Source organism: Anas acuta, chromosome 20 (assembly GCF_963932015.1).
Source record: "Anas acuta chromosome 20, bAnaAcu1.1, whole genome shotgun sequence".
NCBI lineage: Eukaryota > Metazoa > Chordata > Aves > Anseriformes > Anatidae > Anas > Anas acuta.
This window is the reverse complement of record NC_088998.1, coordinates 3,183,551-3,204,717: the sequence shown is the minus strand read 5'-3', so window position 1 is coordinate 3,204,717 and position 21,167 is coordinate 3,183,551. Positions and strand designations below refer to the sequence as shown.

Genomic DNA, 21,167 nt, shown 5'->3' with positions numbered 1-21,167 from the left:
CCACACAGCCTTTTCATCCAAATATCTCCAAGAAACAGAGTTGGTGCCTTTGATGACATCATTTTGGTTGCTCCAGCTTAACTCGACAACATTGAGCAATAAGCCTCTGGGATTTTTCCTACTTTGGAGTTCACAAGGTGTAAGAACAATTAAAAGGGTTCTTACATCCCCTCTTGATGCTACAAGGGAAGCCTGAATTGAAGATTATTCAAGATTGTCTACTGGAAAGTTGTTTGTAGTACATGTTGGCAGACAGTGTGAACTGGAGCCAAAGCCATGTTTATTGAGTACATTTTCAACTTCAGTGAGTTATGTCGTTAAAGGGATAGTGTTAGGTGCTTAAAATGATTGTGCTGTTTCTGTTGTCCTGTGTTACAAGTTTGTGAAGACTCTGTAGCTAGAGAGCTTATGGATTTCATTTATGCTATGGCTTTGTGTCTCTTCCAGCTGCTGTGAAAGGAGCCTGCATTGAACTTGTTCAGACCCCACCTGTCCTTTCCATTCTCATACATTGCCTGTATATGCCTATGTAGCAAAGTGAAACCTAAATATTCTCTAAATGGGCATAACTTTCAAGTAAGCTTCAAACTGGGTTGCATGAGCGCTGAGTACTGTTAAAATACTCGACAAATTTTAGTGCTGCTGAGATGCCACATTGTGTAACTACAGTTTCCAGTAGGCTCTTAGAGGTAACCTCAACTCCTCCTTACCGCAGCCATTGTCTGTGCTGCTCAGCAGGTCACACCTGTGTTTTGCTGTGCAGTTGCAGCCCAAGAGTACATCAGTTTGCATGAACAGTTGCCTTTCCAGAGAGATCGTATAGCTTCAAGGTCAAAGATCACAGTTGTTCAAGGGCTAACCTGGAAGTCTTTATAAAGAAGCTGATGTTAAAGATCTCAGAAGAATTCTGCAACTGTCAAAATGTTTTTTTCTAGTATTTGCTCTAGAAAAAAATGAAAAGGTTCTTTGTAAATCAATGTTACTCTGTTAATTAGATTATTCTCTTAACTGATATAGGGGTATGAGTTTTTCAAATTTGTGCACAGCTTTTAAAAATACATATTTATATGTATTAGCAGTCCACAATTCAGCCATCACATTCCTTTCTTTTGTGTACTTGAAAGTGCTTAGTAATTTGAGGGAGAGCACTACAGCCAGTCAAAAATGATCATGGAAATTAGAAACTCCCTCTCTGTCTTGCTACAGAAATGCAGACGAAGTTGCAAAGTCAGTGCAGAGCGGTTCTGCATGCACGAGGAAGGAAGCCACACAGCACTGTAATATCCGACTCAAATCCCTGGCACAAGGGGAAATAACAGGCCAAAAGTCACTCCAGAAAATACTTCATTTTCTAGGAGTTTCTGGTATTCTGCGATTGTCTTTATCTTTTATTTTCTCTTCGTATTTGAAAGAGCCAACCGCCTATGTGGAGTATGTGTACTGCAGGTCAGAGGTATGGTGGTAGTTTAATCTAGGCTCAACTCTATGTGCATATGAACACCCTCTTTCTGGCAGTAGGACTGCAGTGGGGCTCAAAGAGGGCTGTGTTGAGAGGGAACCTGTTACCAAACAGTTTGGACAGAAACTTTATTTCCTACACTTTCATTGAATCATAGAATCATTAAGGTTGGAAAAGACCTTCAAGATCATCTGGTCCAGCCATCACCCTACCACCAATGTCACCCACTGATTCATGCCCCTAAGCACCAGGTCCTTGTACACCCCCAGGGATGGTGACTCCACCACTTCCCTGGGCAACCCATCCCAATGTCTGACTTCTCTTCCTGAAAAGAAATGTCTCCCAGTTTTCAACCTAAACCTGCCATGGCACAACTTGAGGCCAATCCCTCTAGTCCTATCACTGGTTACCTGTGAGACGAGGCCAACTCCCAGCTACCCACCCCTTCCTTTCAGGTAGTTGAAGGGAGCAATAACATCTGCTCTGAGCCTCCTCTTCTCCAGACCAAACATCCCCAGTTCCCTCAGCCGCTCCTCACAGGACCTGTGTCCCAGGCCCTTCACCAGCTTCATAGCCCTGCTCTGGACACACACTAGGGCCTCAGTGTCCTTGTAGTGAGGGGCCCAGAACTGAACCCAGCACTCGAGGTGTGGCCTCACTAGAGCATAGTACAGGGGGGTGATCACCTCCCTGCTCCTGCTGGCTATGCTATTCCTGATACAAGCCAGGATGTTGTCGGCCTTCTTGCCCACCTGGGTACACTGCTGGCTGGTGTTCAGGAGAGCATCAATCAGCACCCCCAGGTCCTTTTCCCTCTGCACAGCTTTCCAGCCACTCTGCCCCAAACCTGTAGTGCTGCATGGGGTTATTGTGGCCAAAGTGCAGAATCCAGCACTTAGCCACGTTCAACTTCATCCCATTGGCCTCTGCCCATTGACCCATCCTGTCCAGGTCCCTCTGCAGGGCCTCCCTACCCTCTGGCAGATCAACACTTCCCCCCAACTTGGTGTCACCTGCAACCTTACTGAAGATATACTCAATTCCCTCATCCAAGTCATCAATAAAGATATTAAAGAGGATGGGCCCCAGCACTGACCCCTGGGGAACACTGCTGGTGACCGGTCACCAGCTGAATTTCACTCGGTTCACCAGCACTCTCTGGGCCCGGCCATCCAGCCAGATTTTAACCCAGCAAAGAGTGTACTTGTCCAAGCCATGGGCTGCCAGCTTCTCCAGGAGAATACTTGGGGAGACTGTGTCAAAGGCCTTGCCGAAAGCTAGGTAGACTACGTCAACAGGCTTTCCCTTATCCACCAGGTGGGTCACCTGGTCATAGAAGGAGATGAGGTTGGTCAGGCAGGACTTGTCTTTCATGAACACATGCTGATTTTATGATTCTATGAACTTAGTTAATATTTTATAGACATTTCACAGTAGTGGTTCATAGATGAGAGGAATGGTATCTATACATTAACTGAAGGCTAGTGGCTAATAAGAATGGATAGTGTGGGACCTGGGCATGACATAAATGGTATGAAGGGGTGAATATTGCTTCATTTGCTCCATAGTTTGGAATTAGTTGGCATAAATCTATATAAGCTGCTGTCGTAATTTTTAAACTATAGTTAATAGAAACATATATACATTTATAAAATTTTCATTGTTTATTTCTATCCTGCATATTATTATTATTATTATTATTATTATTATTATTATTATTATTATTATTATTATTATTATTATTATTATTTCCCCCTTAAAGTCATTTAAAATAATCTTTGAAGATGAGAGGGTTCAGTTTCTATGACTCTGAACTCATACTCAGTGGACTGATTTTTTTTTTTCTTTTTTTTTTTTGCTGTGAGCACTTGGTTCAGGAAGCAAACAATTGATATTTGGAGATAAGAGGAATCTCATGTGAGGGCATATGCAGAGCTGCCTTTAGAGTGCAGATGCAGTGACTGAGGGTAAAGCATAATTACCAAGGAAACACTGGAAATTGCTCTTGGAACAGTGTGGGGGAGGGGAGGGAAAAAACCCAACCCCCTTTGCAACAAACCACAGTTCATCTGTGTTGAAAATATGCATGAAATAAGCTGTTGCATGCTTTTTAAAGGAGATACTCAAGAGGTTGCAGCTGTCTGTAAGAGCTGTATGTGATACAAGGATAGTTTATGAAGCAGGACGAAACATCTTTCCAAGCTGTTTGAGGCTTCCCAAATTCAGGCTGAATACGGCGACATGTGGCTTCATGGTGCCCAGCTGGCAGAACAGAAGGTACCAAGGGCCTGCTCCTCTACCTGTCATTTCCACTGATGGTGTGAGGAATGAAAGGATTTTAAACATCAAGCAGCGTAAACTGACCAAGGTAGGATGTTTCTCTGTGGAAAGATTTTGGCAGCAGTCTAGTGTCTGCTGCACATGCTGGTAAGGCCTGTTCTCAACATATTGGTTCTCAGTGTACCATGTATCCTGAGGATGAGAGAACCATGATTTGGGTTGATTTCCAGGGCGACCTTCCCTCTTTCATCCTTCTTTTATTTTATTTATTTATTATTATTATTTTGAGTACAGGCCTTTGCTCGTAGCAAAGAGAGTGTCTGTAACTGATGTTCCGGCCACTGCCCATCACAGTCTGCTCAGAGAGATGGCTGGTTATGGCATAGTGTGACACCTGATTATCCAGGCCTGGAAAGTCACACAAAGAGTCAAGTGTGTTTTTAACTTAGTAGTCAGTGTCTGTGATCGCAGACTTGCATGGCATATGTGGTATCATTTTGTGTTCTTTTTAACCAGTTTCCTGGAGAATGGAAACTTATCTTTTCCCAATGCTCTGTAATTGACCTTAGGTTGCGTCTGTGATCAGAAACTTTCATTGATTAACTTTTTGGAATATTAAATACATTATAATAATTTTTATAAGCTCCCCTGTGCTGCTTACATTTAGCAAGGAGAAGAAACCATTCAGATTATGCCCAGTGAGTCCCAGAGTTCTGCGGAAGGCTTGGTGTCACGCTGTGCTCTGCCTGGTTTCCAAGCTGAATTTTTGTGAGGGCATTTGGAGAGAGCTTTGTAGAAGTGTCCGGACTGCTGACGTTTTCTCCAAGTAGACCTATTAATCTGTGAAGAAATTTGAGATTTGCAGTCCCTGAGTTGTGAGGCTCCCTGAGCCACACTTTCAGTGATCGCATTATTCATGTTCTCAGGAAAAAAAATATTCCATTGGCATAGTATGTCTCAGCTTGTGTTTCCTGATACTATATAGGAGGCTGCACCTATGCAATTCTGATGATGTCAAATTCAACCACATTTAGAAGCTGTCTTCCTGCAGTGGAATATAATCTATTGACACAGTTGGCTTTTTACAGTGCGGTGAAACATTAACTGCTTCCTCTCCTCCATCCTAGAACACCGAACTCTTGACCTGTCATTTAGGAGGCAAGTTCACTTATACCAACCAAGATTTAGAGTAATGTCATTTTTTTCTAGGAAGCTATTTTGGATTTACAGCTCTTTAGGATCAGAACTTGCTCTTGAGTGCTCTCCTTCCTCTCACTCTCTTCCTTCCTTAAGTTAAAACACCCTGAGGTTTTTGTAGGCTCTCACATTCGTATCCCATATTAAATCCACAGTAGGCATTGTAACAGTAGGTCAGGCATGCCCGTGCTATTGTGGTGAATATGTCAGCTCTCTCTGAAGTAGATTTGCCTTTCATCAGGCAATGTGATAAGAAAAAAAGAAAAAAAAAAAGAAGAAGAAGAAAAAAAAAAAAGGTAAGCTACGTGAACAACTCCATCAAACTTCGTAGGAAAATGAGAACTATCAGGTTGAAACTGCAGTCCAGGCAGTCTGGTAACTTCTCTCTGAAACGGCTAATTATGGAACGAACACTGCACTTACAGTGCTCTTCTGAAAGAAGTGCCAACTCTCAGATAGTCCAGAATCCATTCATACTTGAAAGAACATCGTATTAATGTCTAGTTGTTTTTGAAACACTGCTTTTAGAAGACAAATATCCTCTTCAGAGCACATCTCATACCTTCTCTCTTAAGTGCATGCATTACACTTAAGCAGAATGTATGTATAAGGGCTAGAAACAAAAAGGGAAAGGGAAGAGCACGTCTTTGTGCAAAATAAATATCTGGTCTGAACCACCACCATGCTGTGCCACAGGCCAGGGCAGGTCTGTGCTGGTGATGGGGGGAGAGAGCACAGTGCGGTGCAGCTCCTGCTGCATACCAGGCTCTGAAGTGGGCACAGCCTGGGGGGCTGGATTTGGCCCTAGGAAATGCTGTGCACAGGGCCTCTCAGGACTTCACAAACAAATCGTATAACCATCTGAGTCTTTCATGCACAAGGCTGATTTTTTTTTAAATGCAAAAGAAAAATCTTAAATCCCTAATCCACTTTTAGAAAAGAAAACCTGAAAAGTGTCTGTGGTCTGTTGTTCCCTTCAGTGTAGCTCTTACAAGAACTGTATCCTTTGCCATCAGCTTCTGGAAAGAACACGGGCTAAGTGAGAAAACTAAGAACATTTTGTATGTTCTTTGCCCTTGTTACTGGGCTGCTTGCTTTGTCTGCCAGTAGAGGTAAAAAAAAAAAAAAAAATGTATTTTCCTATTTTGCTGAGGGTTAATTTATTCATCTTTACCACAGTATTGGAACAGGCACTGGTGCCAGGGGTCACTTCCAAGATTGTCTTAAAAACTTCCTCAAGTGTCAATTAGTCTAGAGATGTAAATTGCTTTTTGTTTTCTTTGGCCTTTTTTTCCCCCTGAATCCAGGACCTCCTGAATCTCTGAAACTTTCTCTGATGTCTGAAGCAGTCACTGAAAGGGGTAAAATCTGTTGTACTCTCCTTCCTGAATTGCAATGGATCTTTAAATATATGCAGTTTGTAACAGAGGCCCCACAGAACACAAAGGGAGGGCATTTCTCCCTACTGTTCTTGCTGTTGTTGTCTGGTTGCCTGATGACTTGATATACCCCAGTAGTTCTCATGAGCTTCTTAATTAACTTTTCTGAGTACTGTAGGACTGTGACACCTCCACTGAATTGAATGTAAGCTTACTTATAGCAGCCGATGCTCTTGACAGGTTACAAATAAAGTTAGGATGTGGTGCTTAGGGACATGGTTTAGTGGGTGACATTGGTAGTAGGGGGCTGGTTGAACCAGATGATCTTGAAGGTCTTTTCCAACCTTTATGATTCTATGAAATGCCTATCAAGCCACCAAGATGTGAGTATTGAAATGAGTCATGTTGCATTCCCATTGGTAGCACAGGAGAGCCAATGCAGCAAGACCACTGCTGCCTTGCAGCCCTGTCTCGAGTGCCTGAGATTTGGGAGCATGGATGGAGGGGTGGCACAAACACGGAAGATGCTTTCTGGCTCTTTGAAGCCTTTCCTAAAGGCAGAACAGTCTGTTTTAGCAGGGCCTCTGTCATTTCATGGCAGTCTCTCAGTGGGGCTGAGCATCCTCTGCCTGCAGAGGGCAGTTTGTTTTTCTTGTGGCTGCTCACAAAGCGCTGAGATATCCCAGCTCATATTTTATTTTTTTTTCAGCTACTTCATGGGATACTGAATGCAAAGGAAGTTATTTGGCGACTTGTTTCAGCAGACAAGATTGTTGTTATTGCCAGATGCTTTCCTTCTGGCTTGCCTTGGGATGGGCGGGGGGGGATCACCCGTGGCTAATTAGAAACAGGTATTCGTCTGCAGGTAACGCTGCCAGACAGAAGCCCTTTCGTGTCTTGCAGAGTCCACGCAATCTGCAACATCTGAACAAGTCCCATGGGGAAAGGGATGAATTTTTCACACCTGTTTCTCCAAATTTAATAATACAAAAATCCATGCAAGCTCAAGAAAGGCAACATTCCAGTAACATTTTGCTTTTACTGACCGAAATTTCCCGTAAGATGGGCCTCTGGCTATAGAATGGAAAATCTGTCCTCACTCACTTCCCCCTCAGTGCTGGGCGGACATATGGAGTCTGGTTGCTTTTTTTATTCTTGCCAGGGCTGCTGCAGTAGCTCTGTGCTTGTTAGTCCCGGGTGCCATGAAGTCAGAGCCACGAGTCTCCCCATTGCAGTAGACGGTGGGGGTTGGTAGTTTGTTCCAGGGACGTTCCTAAACCCTGTGTCACTTCATTACACAGCAAATTGGGAACAGACGCTGGTAACGTAGACAGAAGGAAGAAAAAAAGAAAAAGGGGAGTCATGATACTATCGGAGAAATATGTGTAAAGTCCGTAAGTGCTTCTGCACTCTGGCCAAATGCCAAGTTGAAATCCAAGACGCTTGATGTATTGGATTCTAAGTTTCCCACAATACTTTTTTTTTTTTTAATCATTTAACAACAGGTTAAAAACACAAAACTTTTCTGTGTGGCAGTTAACGTGTTGAGGTGTAGGAAAACTACAGCAGGAGGACGTGGGCAGAATTCAGCTATAATGGATTGGAATTCATGACATATGGAGTATCTTGTTGGCTTTACCAAATGGAATCACTTCCTAACTGTAATGAGCAATCTTGGACATGATCGTTTTGGGATACCAAAGCACTGGCTGTTACATGAGTACTTGTAATCCTCATTGCATAATGGTGTCTGTAAAAAGCTTTTAAAGGGAAATAAAATATTTGGAATTTGATAGCTGCATAGGTTCTGCATTCTCTCCCTGTTCTCCAGGCATCAATTTTAGAAATCAGCCTTGTGGGAGGCACTGCCTTTGCCAGAATAAATGCGATTTAAACCAGTAACAGTAGGAAAAAGCTCTCATAATACAAATGTTTGCCCTTAAACATATTTTAGATGAGAGAAGACTAACTGCACTCTAGCAAAATCAGACCTGTTCTGGAGACAACAGATAAAAAAAAAGATCTACAGCAGGAACTCTTCTTGGTTAGATATTCATCTTAGTTGTGTGCATCTGTGCATTCCTTGTTATAGACAGCATCTGCCAATTGTAAGGTGTAACCAAAGAACTGAATTTACCCTGCACACAGCAACAAGACTTTACTGTTCAGTCTTGATTGTTTTGAAACATAGGTATTATTAAATTATTGATATTGTTAGCGCAGTAAAAGAAACATCCATTCTTTTGTGAATTAAACTTATGTATTCAATTAACTTCAATTTGGTAAATGAAGTTTTGGAGGAATATTTGCACAATACTGTCATACAACTTTCACTCCAAAAGCATGGGGATGAAAGAACTGTATACAGAATAAAAGCAGCACACATGATTCCTATTGTTGTGCTGTCATATAAATGGGTCACAAGCAACTTTATTTCAACATGGAACGATGTGAATTATTCTGTTGTAGAAGGTTTGCCTGGTTTGTTAGCTCTGAAAGGGTGATAATCTTAAATCTGAGCTAAGAAAGGCCATAATGAGGAAGGGAGAAAGTTTAAATTGAATTTGTTTTTCTATTGACATTAATAGAGCCTCAAGCTGAGAGAGAACAGGGTGCCCCAGACTTTTCAAGCATGAAGGAAAGGCACTTGATATAAGGAGCAGTAAGTTATGACCTTTCTTACTCTAGCATATATATTCTGCTTATTGCTGTGTTTTGTGAAGGGCTCCAGTCTCAGCCTATGGGAGACCTCGCTGCCCTGTTAAAGATGTGAAAACCTGGGAAACAAGACAGGACTGATGTTCAGGGCTCAATTACAGACTTGCAATTTTTGTTGTTCAATTCAGGATGTCAATGTTTCTGACAAATTCACTCTTTTATTTTTGGTTCAAATTATTTCTGAGCCTGGATTTCTAAAGATATAGAAGCTACGTAAGAGCTGAGCTAACGCATTTGAAGAAGTCTGGGATTACAGCTGTCTTTAATGAAACCTGAGTTAGCTATAGAAAACGTAAGTAAGCTAAATCCCATCTGCTTTGAGGTTTCCCTTTGGTCCCAGAAGAAGCTCAGTGCAGGATATGAGGAGAGGTGTATGGGCTCCTTCCGGAAATGCTGGGAGAAAGGCAAGGAAAAAAGGCCTCCCTCTGCTCCTTTGGTCTGCTTTTATGATGTGACCTCACTGCTAACAACCTCACGTAATGACTCACTGCACAGCAGTGAGCAATACCTGAAGGGAGAGCAGAAGGAGCTTGTCTTCTCCCTCAACACTACACAGTTGGGATCTGGCATCGTTCCCTTTTCCCATCTCTTCACTGTGTCCATGGAAAGGGAAATGTGTCCCATGTCAGGGAAAACGGGCAGTGCCAGGGTGGTAGGACCATGCTCCTGCCTCTTCGTGGCTGGGTGCAAGCTGGAGAAGAACATCTAGATCAGGCAGGACATTCCTGAGGGCTCCTACGAGTGACTTGGGCTTATTTGTGCAGCTGGTCCTTGCTGGTCTTTGACAGCTTGGGTATGATATCCCAGCTGGCCAGGGGCTATTCTGAGAACAAACAGCAGAGGAAAGGGAGATGCTAATTAGTTAGCACTTTTCACTAAAATTGGCAAGATGGGAGCAAGGGATGCAAATGCAGATTCTCCCAAGTCTGCCTTTCCTTGACCCTGTTTTTTGTTACGTTATCAAAAAGCGAGGCAATAATTAGGCAAACATAGCTGCAAAAACTACTTTTTTAGTACTTGAGGAAGACTGAATTATATTTCAAGGGTATGTGTCTCTTACCTACCAGACTGCTTTCCCTCTGCCCTAGGATATTGCCCTTGAACCTGTAGTTTGACATCCAGAGTTGATTCTTCCTTGAAAGCGAGCCCAGCAGTTCCAACCTGCACACTAAAAGACTTGGCTGCTCTGTACAAAAGCCGTGCAGGTCAAATAGCTCTGTTGTCTGGCTCAGTCTCGACTATTTCAGTGAACCTTTCACCTCTTCAGCTGCCTGCAGAGGCCAAGTTACAAAGCAAATGATTGGTTCTCCATCGGTCGTATTCTTGACTTTCTGTAATGACTTTATCTGCTGCTCATCCCCAAAAGTGGGACAGAGGATCTAAATATTCTTGTTTGCTAATTTGTGACCATGATTTATTATTTTCAAACAATTTTAGGGTATCTTTTGAAGCCTAGAGGCATAAATGCCTAGGACTAGCACAAAGAGGGATGGCTTGGGACATTTCCTGTTCCAGCCACAGTTTTCTCTTTCTCTTTTCCCTTTCCCGGAATAAGGGAATTAAGGATTCCTTTCACTTTCCCTTAAAGGATTAAGGGAATTAAAGATTCCCTTTCCCTTAAAGCATTGAATCAGCTGTGATGACCAGCTTTCTACTTTAAAGGTTGGATCCAAGTCCTTACAAAGTTTCTTTCTCTTTCATTATTTATTTATTTATTTTTGCTTACATTGATGTGGTTTACCTGTTAAATAGTTAACCAGGCCAGGTACAGCTCTGAGACTAACTGACAGCATTCCCTGAAGCATGAGTGACTAGAATGAGTTGTAATTTTCCTTTTTCAGTTAGGAAAGACTTTTTTGCTCCTGTTTTCCTCAGAAAAGAGGCCTTCCTCCTACAACAACAATTATGACAGGGCTGATTTTTTGTTTGTTTGTTTGTTTTATATTTTTATCTTTTTCAGTATGAATAGCTGAAAACATTAAATTTGCCACACAGGCTTCTGGCTGGGTATTGGAGTGTCCCACTTCTAGTCTTTGATCTTGTTCTCATGTTGGTGATGTTCAATTTTAGTATAGCTTCTCCCTCAGAAAGTGCTACGCTCATTGCCAAACTTGTTTTACTAAACTGTATTGGATTATGTATAGCTCACTGTGCCCTAGGGAAAATCTATATGACCTTTAAATTCCTATCTCATTTTTTAATGTGCAAATGCTTTGACATTTTTTGATGAAACGTGCAGTTGGGATTGGATATTTGTCTTGAAGTCATGAAACTAATGATGCATTTAGCTACTAAAGTCACTTTTTGTTAAACCTTTATTTTCCTTTTTTTTTTTTTTAAACAAAAAAAAAAAAGTAGTAGATTATTACATTTACTAGCAGCAAACTGAGATGTCTGTGGGACAGGTATACATTCCTGCAAGGAGTTGCCTCTTGCTTGTACTAGGTGAGCATTTCTAGTTGGTGTGTTTCTTAGTGACTGAATATGTTCCCTGTGAATCCCATCTCACTCAGGGAAGTGTTTCTCTCAGGCACCACTTACTGCAGAGCCCTTCAGGGCCACCACTTAGTCCAGGAGAGCATCACAGGCTCCAGAACATTGACTTTTTTTTGCAGTGGTGTGGAGGTGGTGTGGTCGGGTGTAATTGTGGCATAACGAAGGCAGTTCTGATGAGCCCCATCAAGGTCCTACTCGAAATCAAGACAGGTTCTTGTTAAACAAACCCTACTAGATACACCAAGATACAGACCAAAGGAACATTGCTTCCACTCTCTATGGAGAGCTACATTTTTCAGCTACCACACTCATTCAGTATCCTCATCTCTACCTAAGTGCTCACAGTCTCTGGGACCATTCCTGGGGGTAATGTGAGCTACCTTCCTCCCAGGCCAAGTCCTTGTGATGACTGTTGGCTGAAATTGTATCCCATTTTCTAACAAAAGGGTACTTAAGTGTTCTCACATCTGTTTGTGCTGTGTATGTGTCAATTTTTCAGGCGTTATTATTATTAGGATTCTGATCGCTTTAGGACTGATAGCAGCTGTCATTACATTTGAACATCCTTCATATGGAATGAGTAAGCACTACAGACTTTATTTTGCTGTTGTTGCTACGTAAGTGTGGGAGGAACTGTTCCTGCAAGTCACTTAAGGGTGTGTTTAACTTCATTAGCTGTAATTTTGACATCAATAAGCTCGAATACATGATTATAGTAAAGTGTACTTAATTTTTTAGTGATGGATAGAAGCATGTGCTTAAATGTTTTTATGAACACAAGCACTTATAATATACAATTTGGCATGGCATGATATAAAACCTTTACTGGCAAGCAGATCAAGTACTTTCCCTCTGTCATCTGTGGCGTAACCACTTACATGTTAACATGTTGATAAAAGCTTTATGCCATCCCATATAACCTTCATTTTCTCCCTCAGTCCTCTACAATTTTGGCATATTCCCTCCTGTCTCTCTTCCTACCTTGATACATAGCGAAAAACATATTTTGTTTTATAAACTCCTAATAAAGTCTACTGTAAATACAATAAATGACAAAGATATTTGTGAAGATTAGAATCTACTCTGTGTCACCGAGGCTGACATCATCAATTGGGATGGAAAATACCTATGCACTGGTTGTTCTCAATTTACTTGTTATTTCTTGCAGTGAAGCTTTGACTTTTTTTTTTTTTTTGAGTGAATTTTGCATAGCGCTATCTAGATTTTATTTGTAAATGTTTTGGATACCACTAACAACAAACTGTTGTTTAGCATATATTATCAGTGTATTCCCGCCTACCTTGCAAAGAACATATATTTTATATATTAGGGAAAGGGATGACAGACATGATTAGATCATCTTTCAGAGCACAGCAGACCTTGTATTAGTCTTCTGGCTCCACTCTTGTGTATCCTTTAACAGGCACAGTTTCTTTTCACTGATGTGATAAGAGAGTTTGAAATAATTTTATTAAACGCCAACATTTTCTCAATTACCTTTTATTTGCGATTCAGCTTGTGTTCTTTCCAGGTCATACAAATACTGCCAAGACATAATCAGCTCTTTAAAAAAAATGTTTAAAGAAAGGCTAAATGGATATCAGTTGCAACTGGCTTCCTGTATACAAGCAGTGCACAAACCCAGTGGGTCTGCTCTCAGACAGCTGCATCCTATTTCTTCACTTAGGGAATGAATGCCACCCTTGGGAAACATCCTGACAATAATAATATTAAATCCAAATAATAGAGGAAATTTCATTATCTTCTTTGGAAATCATCTCTCAAAAAATCCAAAATTTTCATGTATATTTTTTTTATTTTTAATTTAGTGACTGACATAATATTTACTATTTTATTGGTTTTATTGGACATTATGGGGCCAAACGTTACTGTATTCTGTATTTAAACATCCAGTTGATTCCACTGAAACTCTCAGTACTGCTGATCTAAGCATTAGTTGCAAACTTGCACCTTCAGATTTGTGTTCATCTGCTTCTGTCAGATGTTCCCTGGGTTAGGAATAAGCTGCTGCACTTTCTCACAATAAAACAGTGGCCGCCTTTTTCCAGTTTTCAACATGGGTTGCAATGATCAGAATCAATCTAGCCTCAGAGCAATGTCATCTTCAACATGGTTGAACGTGGTCACGCCAGTGTTCATAACATTGGGAAAGGATGGACTGTAAATGACTATATGAAATTGTGTTCTCACCTAAATATAAGCACTGGACAAATAGCCAGAAGTTTGTAATGCTTTTGAAAGCCCATAATCTATTTGGGAGTAATTGCATGAATGGGAAAATATTAGTATGTGGGCAACATGAATTGCTGCAAATAGCAGATATTTAAAGCAGTGTTTTAGATATCTAGATTCCTTTAAACTGTCTCATATATTAGCACAGTGATTCTAAACAGTAAGTGCACTTGTAGAAATCAAAGTCTGTTTGCAAATGATTGTCAAATAGAAGCAGTGAATGGACTGGGATCATGGTTTGTTGCAAATTAATGGGAAATCAACTGAAAAGCAGCAGGTAAGATGGTAGCCCAGGAGCCAAAGGTACAGTGAGGTTGCCAGAATGCCACTCAGTGTGAACTAGAATGACCTGTATTTGGCTACGGTCACAAAGGAATCATGGCAGTGCTGATGTTGAGACAAAAGCAGTGTGGACTTTATTCTGTACCAGTGAAACCTAGTGAATATTGGCTTGAGGGACAGAAAATACAAGGGAAGGCTATTCAGTGAAAAAGGATCAAAATGTCTCTGGAAATTACTTGTACTATAAGAATTGGTGCATAGAAAGGAGCCTAGAAAGTGTTTTTTTTTTTATTTTTTTAAGGTGATATCACCTTAAGTATAGATCCTGTAATATTATAATCTGTCTCTAAAACTTTTTTAAAACTTTTTTTATTTTTTCTATCTTAGCATTAAGTACAATAAACTGTGTTGAGTGGGATTTGCTGCACCGTGACCCGATTGGTTTCTGTTTCTCAGGCTGCCAGTTCTGAATCAGCCCTGGCCATCTCCACTGAGCTCTTGGATGCTGCTTTTGAGCTCTGTCCTACTCCAACATCAGGTTGCTGTGAGAAATGTACTTCCTTCCAGCCACAGGCACTGAACACTTCTCCTGGCTCCTAAAATTGCTTGAACCAAGAACCTATTTCCCTGCCCCAAGGCACGATGATCTGGCCTTTTATTTCATAAGTTTTATTCCAGTGGCTCAGTGCATTCCCATCTGCATGCTATTGAACTCTGCTGCACCATGTGCGTGGCAATACACATCTCAGGCTGTGCTAACAGGATGTTAATTCCTGCTGTGCTCACTTCTTTGCCTTCAGGGCAGCTTTCACACTGTCAGATATGCTGCTACAAAGTAAATTACTCCTGGGATGGAGTAAACCAATCCAGGTATTAAAGTTGAACCAAGTCTAATTACTTGGGTTGCAACAATTTTGTCCCAAGGTGAGGAAGAGTATATAGTGTGAAATTCACTGTTTTTCTCTCATACTTCCATGCTGTCCTAGATTTCATGCTGTCATCTAGCTATTCCTAGATTTGTCTGTTCTGATTGTCCTTATGTGTTTGAATTTCATCTGCAGCATGAAATTGTGTGTAACAACACAGCAACAAACCCAGCTCTTTGTACAAATATTAACGTTCAATTACTTACTCCCTTCTCAATTCATTAAAAAAAAATAAAAATCAATTGCTATCGACAGTTATCTAATGAAAGAGGATACCACAGGGCACATCATTCCGCTTTAGTCCCATGCATTAAAGATCACAACCTAAAGCTGTCTTTCTGATTAAAATATGTTTCCCTCTTTCATGCTACCATTTGCTCCTGACTCAGTGTATCGCTCAGTATTTGCCACAGAGTGTGGTTTAGGATGGGTGAGCCGGAAAAGATAAACCAAGAACAGGCCTGAACTCTTACCTGAAACTCATAAGGCATATTGTTTGAAGTCAGGTAACTGGGTGGGGAACGATAGGAGAAAAAAATAGTTTAAATTTTGATTCAATAGCTCTTGGCAGAAAAGCTGTTATTAGCAAACACTGCAAAAACAAACCCTGCATATTGCTTCCCGTAGTTTACTCACAAGCTTCCTGTCTTGTTTCAACTTGTGGATGTGGACAGAGGAATAATATGTTTTTTTCACATCTATGTGAAAGGACTACTGAAGTAACAGACAGCAAGTGGCTTATTGTATGGGGAACCATCTTTTTCTCAGTCTCCATCAGATTTTATTGGAAAATCTGTGTTATATCTCCAGATTTTGTCCTTGAGTGCAAGTTTTAACTGAATTTCATAGAACTGTGTAATGGGGGGAGAGCTAATGTAGGCCCACACCAGGATCATTTGGACAATATTCAGAGAACTGCATACAAAAAGTGAAGATTTATCGGGGTGTACAGTAACCCCATTGCCTTTGGGATTGAGGAAGATGACCAGAACAAGTTTTACCTTTAAGAATCAGCAGAGAGGATCCAATGCCTTTACTGGGGAGTTGTCAATGGTTCTGAGTCTGTCTGATAGGCTCTCCTCTCTGCTCTTAGGGCATGACTGCTCTCAAACACAGCATGTCAAAAAATTAAAGCAGAAATTGAAACTAGTAGTGCTGTGCCTGTGAAACAGCAGAGGAAAAAATCCTAAAAATGATGTGAGTCCATGGAGCCAGAGAAAGGGCAGCTGGGAGAAGGTGCACTCAGAAAAGGAAAATGATCAGAAGGGCCTGGGCAAGTCATTTTAATTCTTGTGAGCATCCTTGTTCCTGAGTAGTTTCTTACTGGAAAGCCCCTAGTCTCTTGAAATCGCTATGTAAAGTTGTCTTCAGAAGTATTTGGATAAATCTTGCTTCTGAAATCATGAAGCAGCAGAGGAACCCAGGGGGGTTGGAGTTAGATGATCTTTAAAGTCCCTTCCAACCTGAGTCATTATATGAATTTCATACTTTATCCTAGAAGATAGACCTGGAAGTTAAGGATGAAACTCAATCTTTCCCTCTCCACCACCTCCAACCTTCAAAAGAAGCAAACCAACACCAAACCAAACAGCATTACAGCAGCAGTGAGCTGGGTGTGATGGCAGGTAAGAGGCAGGTCAGTGCTAATGAGAATCCTTTAACTGTGATCTTAACTCTGCCACGAGCCTGAGTGAAGTTCAGGGGTAATCAGAGACAGCAAGGCCCCTGCAGCGGTCCCAGGTGAGCACCATGTGTGCTCCTGATAGCTCCGGGATGGGACACGGAGAGAATGCAGTGACCAGAAAAGCATGAGCCTCGAACAAGTGGTTGCATTATCTTTACACACACACAACCACTTAATGTCTTTTTATCAGATCTGAGAAGAAAGGGAAGCCCTCCCATGTTCTTCCCTGGGCTTTTATCTCTATCTCCCTTTCTCTCTCTCTTTTTTTCTTTTCTTTTTATTTTATTTTATTTTTTTTTTAACAAAGAATCTTTCTAGGACTCTGCTTGTGAGACTTTTCTCTTGATTTCTGCCCTTTTCTCCCTCCAGCTGTTGAGAGAGCAGAGGCAGTACACTGAGATGCAAACATCACAAGCATAAAAATGCTGGTGTGTGCCAGATTGTCAGCTTGTGTAAATCTGAATTTTTCAGTTGATTCCAGTGAAGTGGGGTTGATTTGCACTAACTGCTCGTTAGTCCTAGCATGTTCTGTAGGAGTTTCTGGAACTGAAAGCCTGCTTGTGATTCCCCTGGTTTTATTTGAGTTTGCTACTCTTTCGCAACGTTGAAATAATGGGGATGAGGGGTTTAAAACTCCTGATAATGTACTCTGCTGATGCTGTAAGGAAAATATTCTGCTTTCTGAGTCATTTGCCCTGAGCTGACTTTTTTTTTTTTAATGGTTCAGGGGTTTCCTTCTTTAGCCATAAATTGCATGCAAATTCTTTTTTTGTGTGTGTGTCTGTGTATGACAGTGTGTGTATGTGAGTGCGTGTGTGTTTCTTCAGAACCTAAGCCAAAGAGAGAGGCTGTTCCTTTAAAGCAAAACTGAAAAAAATGCCTTCAGGCATCCTATTACAACAGAATGAGCCAAGGATCAGGATTTGCAGCTCAGCTATATAAACCCAGCAGAATCTGGCTGATCTGACCAGTTTGCCTTACTGTCAAACGTTTCTTTCACACACACACACACACACACACACACACACTCAGAATTAGGCATCACAACTTCTCTGAGTTTTGACAGGACGGCAACAAAGTCAGAAGCTGATAGCTGACTTTAACATCTTTATTTCATGGAGGCTGCTCGCAGCAGGATCTAATCTCTGTCAGAGTCTGTAAGGTAAGTCTGCTTCCTTCCTGAATTAAAAAACCCAGGAGCTCTTCTCCCACCCAAGTTTGCAATAACACAGCCTTCTGTTGTGACCCTCACGGCTAAGGCGTTATTCAGTCTGAGTAGTCAGGGAGCTTAGGAGGGAAGATTTTTGAACTGGAGCATGCCTGCCTTTAGTTTGTCTGTGTGATCCGATGCAATGATAATGTAAGAAACTTCTCAATGATGTTAATCTGATCCAATGAATGAATGAAGGATGGATAAGTTAAAGCTGGACATCTACAGGAATATGGGCAGAAACCTGACTGACAGGCTGGGTAGAAAATCAGATTTGGGATTCCCTCTTGACTAGCCAGGTAATATAAATGTGTCCAGATCCTCACACCGTGTACCAGGTGCAATCCACTTGCAGTTCTTAAACCTCCCAGGTAACTCCTCTTCGTTTGCTATTGTGTGTGACTTGGGAAAGAATCGGGCCCTTTTCCTTTGCCGTCTGCACCCTGCTTTGCTCTGAACCTTTGTCACCTTCCTCCCTGCCCCCTCTGGCTCTAGTTTCTTTTAGAAGTCCTGTAACATCTGAGCCTGCTGTGGGGAGCAAAAGACAAAGGAAGATTCAACTGGTATCTTATTGCCAAGTAAATGGGTGGGTTCTGGACAGCGGGAGAGTGAAATCCTCCAGCATCATGGAAAAACCCGGCACTTGCTTTAACTGCTTGCTGCCGGCTGCACTGAGGTTTCTGCGTCACTGCCTCTGCACTCCCCAGTTAGCCTCAAATTGACTTAAAACAGAGAACTGACTGGGAGAAAGCCATTGCACCTAGCTTCATTTAAGACTTAAGCCTTCTTACTCAAAACTCTGTGTTACATCACCTTTGCAGTGTTTTCCCTACCTAATTCACTCTGGCTACTGGGAGGTTGAGTGTTTGGTAATTGCTCTAAACTTCTGAAAAGTCTGTGTTGTGTCATGCTGGAGGAGATACGATCAGATTGACAGGACCGGGGCATGTCCCCTTGCATAGTGGAGACATGGAATTAAAAAGCATAGCAAGGTATTTATCAGGTTTTCCTTATGAAAAAGAATAGAAATCAATGAGGTGTTTTTTTCACCATTAAAAAAAAAATAGTAAAAATTCATTTTACACACTTTATCATTAATGTTATACTTTTTTTTTTTTCTTTCCTTTTTATTATGGTGAGGTTCTGTGTTTGCCTTTTTAGATCTGTGAAACCTTACGGTTGCTCTAAGTCAGTGAATGAGCTGGACAGCGGGGGGTAGCAACTGTGCTTTGAATTCCAGGAGGACTTGCAGAAAAGGGTTGTGGTGTCTTTTTTTTTTTTTTCTTTTTCTTTTCTTACTGTTAATAGAAACTCAGGAGCAAATGAAAGCATTTAGCCAAAGTAAGAGACACAATCTGTCTGCAGTTGACCTTCCCTGGCAGTGAATTTTGAAAGCACTTGAAGAGTTATCAGGGAGTTCAGGGTGAGCCTCTTTGCAGCTGCTACCTCTGCACCATCACCCAGGGAAGGATGTGCATCTGAATTGAGCAGGGGGATTAGCAGCTGAGAAGAGGCAGAGGGAAGAGGGATGCCGTACAGGACACTGCTTACCCCGAGTGTCACTGACTCTATCACCATCGCTATCCTCAGCAAATTGCTATTTGTTTGCCACAGTCTTTTGCTCATTAATTTTATCTTCTGGTTCCTTTCAGCCCAGAGAAAATTCTTTGCAAGTTCCAGTCCTTAATCCTTTAACTACCGTTACATTATCAGTGTTTTCAAAGCCACAGGAGAGCCAAAGGATCTGCTGAAAAGCGTACAGACTGCAGATTAGTGTGTCATGTCTCATTTGGAGGGAATCTGATATTCCGTAGCAGAAGTCTCATCCAGGTATACTGTGGAAATAGACATATGATAAGAGAACAAGCCAAATCCAATCCTCCCATTGAATTATAAGTGCTTAATTATGCTAAAGCTTAAATGAAATATTCCTATACTCAGGCTAAAAAGTGCTCTGCAAAGCTACAGGTAATTTGTTAGCTGGAGGTCTTTGTTAATGCAAATCTATTCCTTCTTTGATCCCACCTCTTCTCTAAGGGTGGACCATGTCTCCCCTGTACTCACTTAAATTTAACTATCCTGTTGCTAGAATAGCATTTCTATAGGTGTTCAAACTTCAGCCAGGAGTAGCTTATTTTTAACATTACTGCTTTTTATAAAGTGTCTAAAAAAAGCTGAAGACTATTTGCATGTGAAGATGTTCTGACTTGCTGTAAAGAGACTGTCAAAGTTTTTACTTGAGTATTGTTTCACTTTTGATAAGATGATGAGATTAGGTGGGAAGGTCTGTGCTTCTCGGGACTTTTTCATCCTTTCCTTCCCAAAAGCAAAGCAGAACTAAGGAGCAAGTGCATGTGTGAAACAGTGATGTTGCTTTGGAGCCAGAGCTTTAACCCTGTCATCCCTCTGGCAAAACCATTCAAAATAATAGACCTGTTTGTGCTGCTGTCTGCCTTTTTCCTATGACAGTTCATCTGTTCCTATAGCTTTGTAGGGTGTGCTCCAAGAGGTTTGAGTGGTGCTAAGCAGTAATGAAGTATACTGGCTTGTATAAAATAGTAGTCGGGTGTAAATGGATGTCCCACACTGGCAAATCTGTAAGGGAGAAAGTTTTCATTCAGTGGCTGTTTCCATTACTGAACCCTGCTATCTGTCTAAGTTGGACATTACATTTGGAAGGAAGTTTAAATGCAGAGTGCTTGTTGCATCATTATCAGCTATACATTTACCTGTCCTACATATATGGCACACAGTGAAACATGAGAAATTCAGAGTAGCAAAAGTTACTCTAATTTGAAGTCTGTGACTTGCTATGTTCGACTTTGGAAACATAGCATCACAGTACTGCTGAGCTGAAGGGAAAGGGACGTTTTAAAGGTCTGGTGTCTCATGAAGTTCCAGGTTTAGAAATGTATGATTTGTATCATTAGAAAGTTAGAAATCCCAGCTTCTCAATAATAAAAAGGTGTTTGTGTTGAACTGTGGCAGGTTGAGATACTGGGCTTTCAAATTGTGCCCTGATTTACCAACATGTACTTTCTCTGACTTAATTTCTGGTGTGAACTTAGTGCACCCTTCTTAAGGACTGATCATTGCCATCAAAACCAGTGGCTACAAACTGTAAATGTGTGGAAATACTGTTAAGTGTAGTAGCTACCCCTAGTAGTTTTAAGGAAGTGGCTGATTTATTATTTCAGAATAATCAGTGGTAGCAAATAAATTAGGAAACTAAGGAAAATAACTGTCACAGCTTATAAAATTAATGGGTAAATATTTTATCATC

At 41.2% G+C, this 21,167-nt stretch overlaps 1 protein-coding gene across 8 annotated transcripts in view; it reads left to right on the top strand.

The window, feature by feature from the left end:
• Positions 1-3,648: 3,648 nt before the first annotated feature.
• Positions 3,649-21,167, top strand: part of TNC (tenascin C) — an 87,566-nt gene continuing 70,047 nt past the window's right edge. Inside the window, exon 1 of one of the 8 annotated variants that reach the window (XM_068656963.1) lies at positions 3,649-3,827. The gene's annotated coding sequence lies outside the window, so the exon portion shown is untranslated. Of the gene's footprint in view, positions 3,828-17,590; positions 17,837-21,167 lie in introns of those variants that run through there. The other 7 variants (XM_068656962.1, XM_068656964.1, XM_068656965.1 and 4 more) reach the window with 7 other exon arrangements.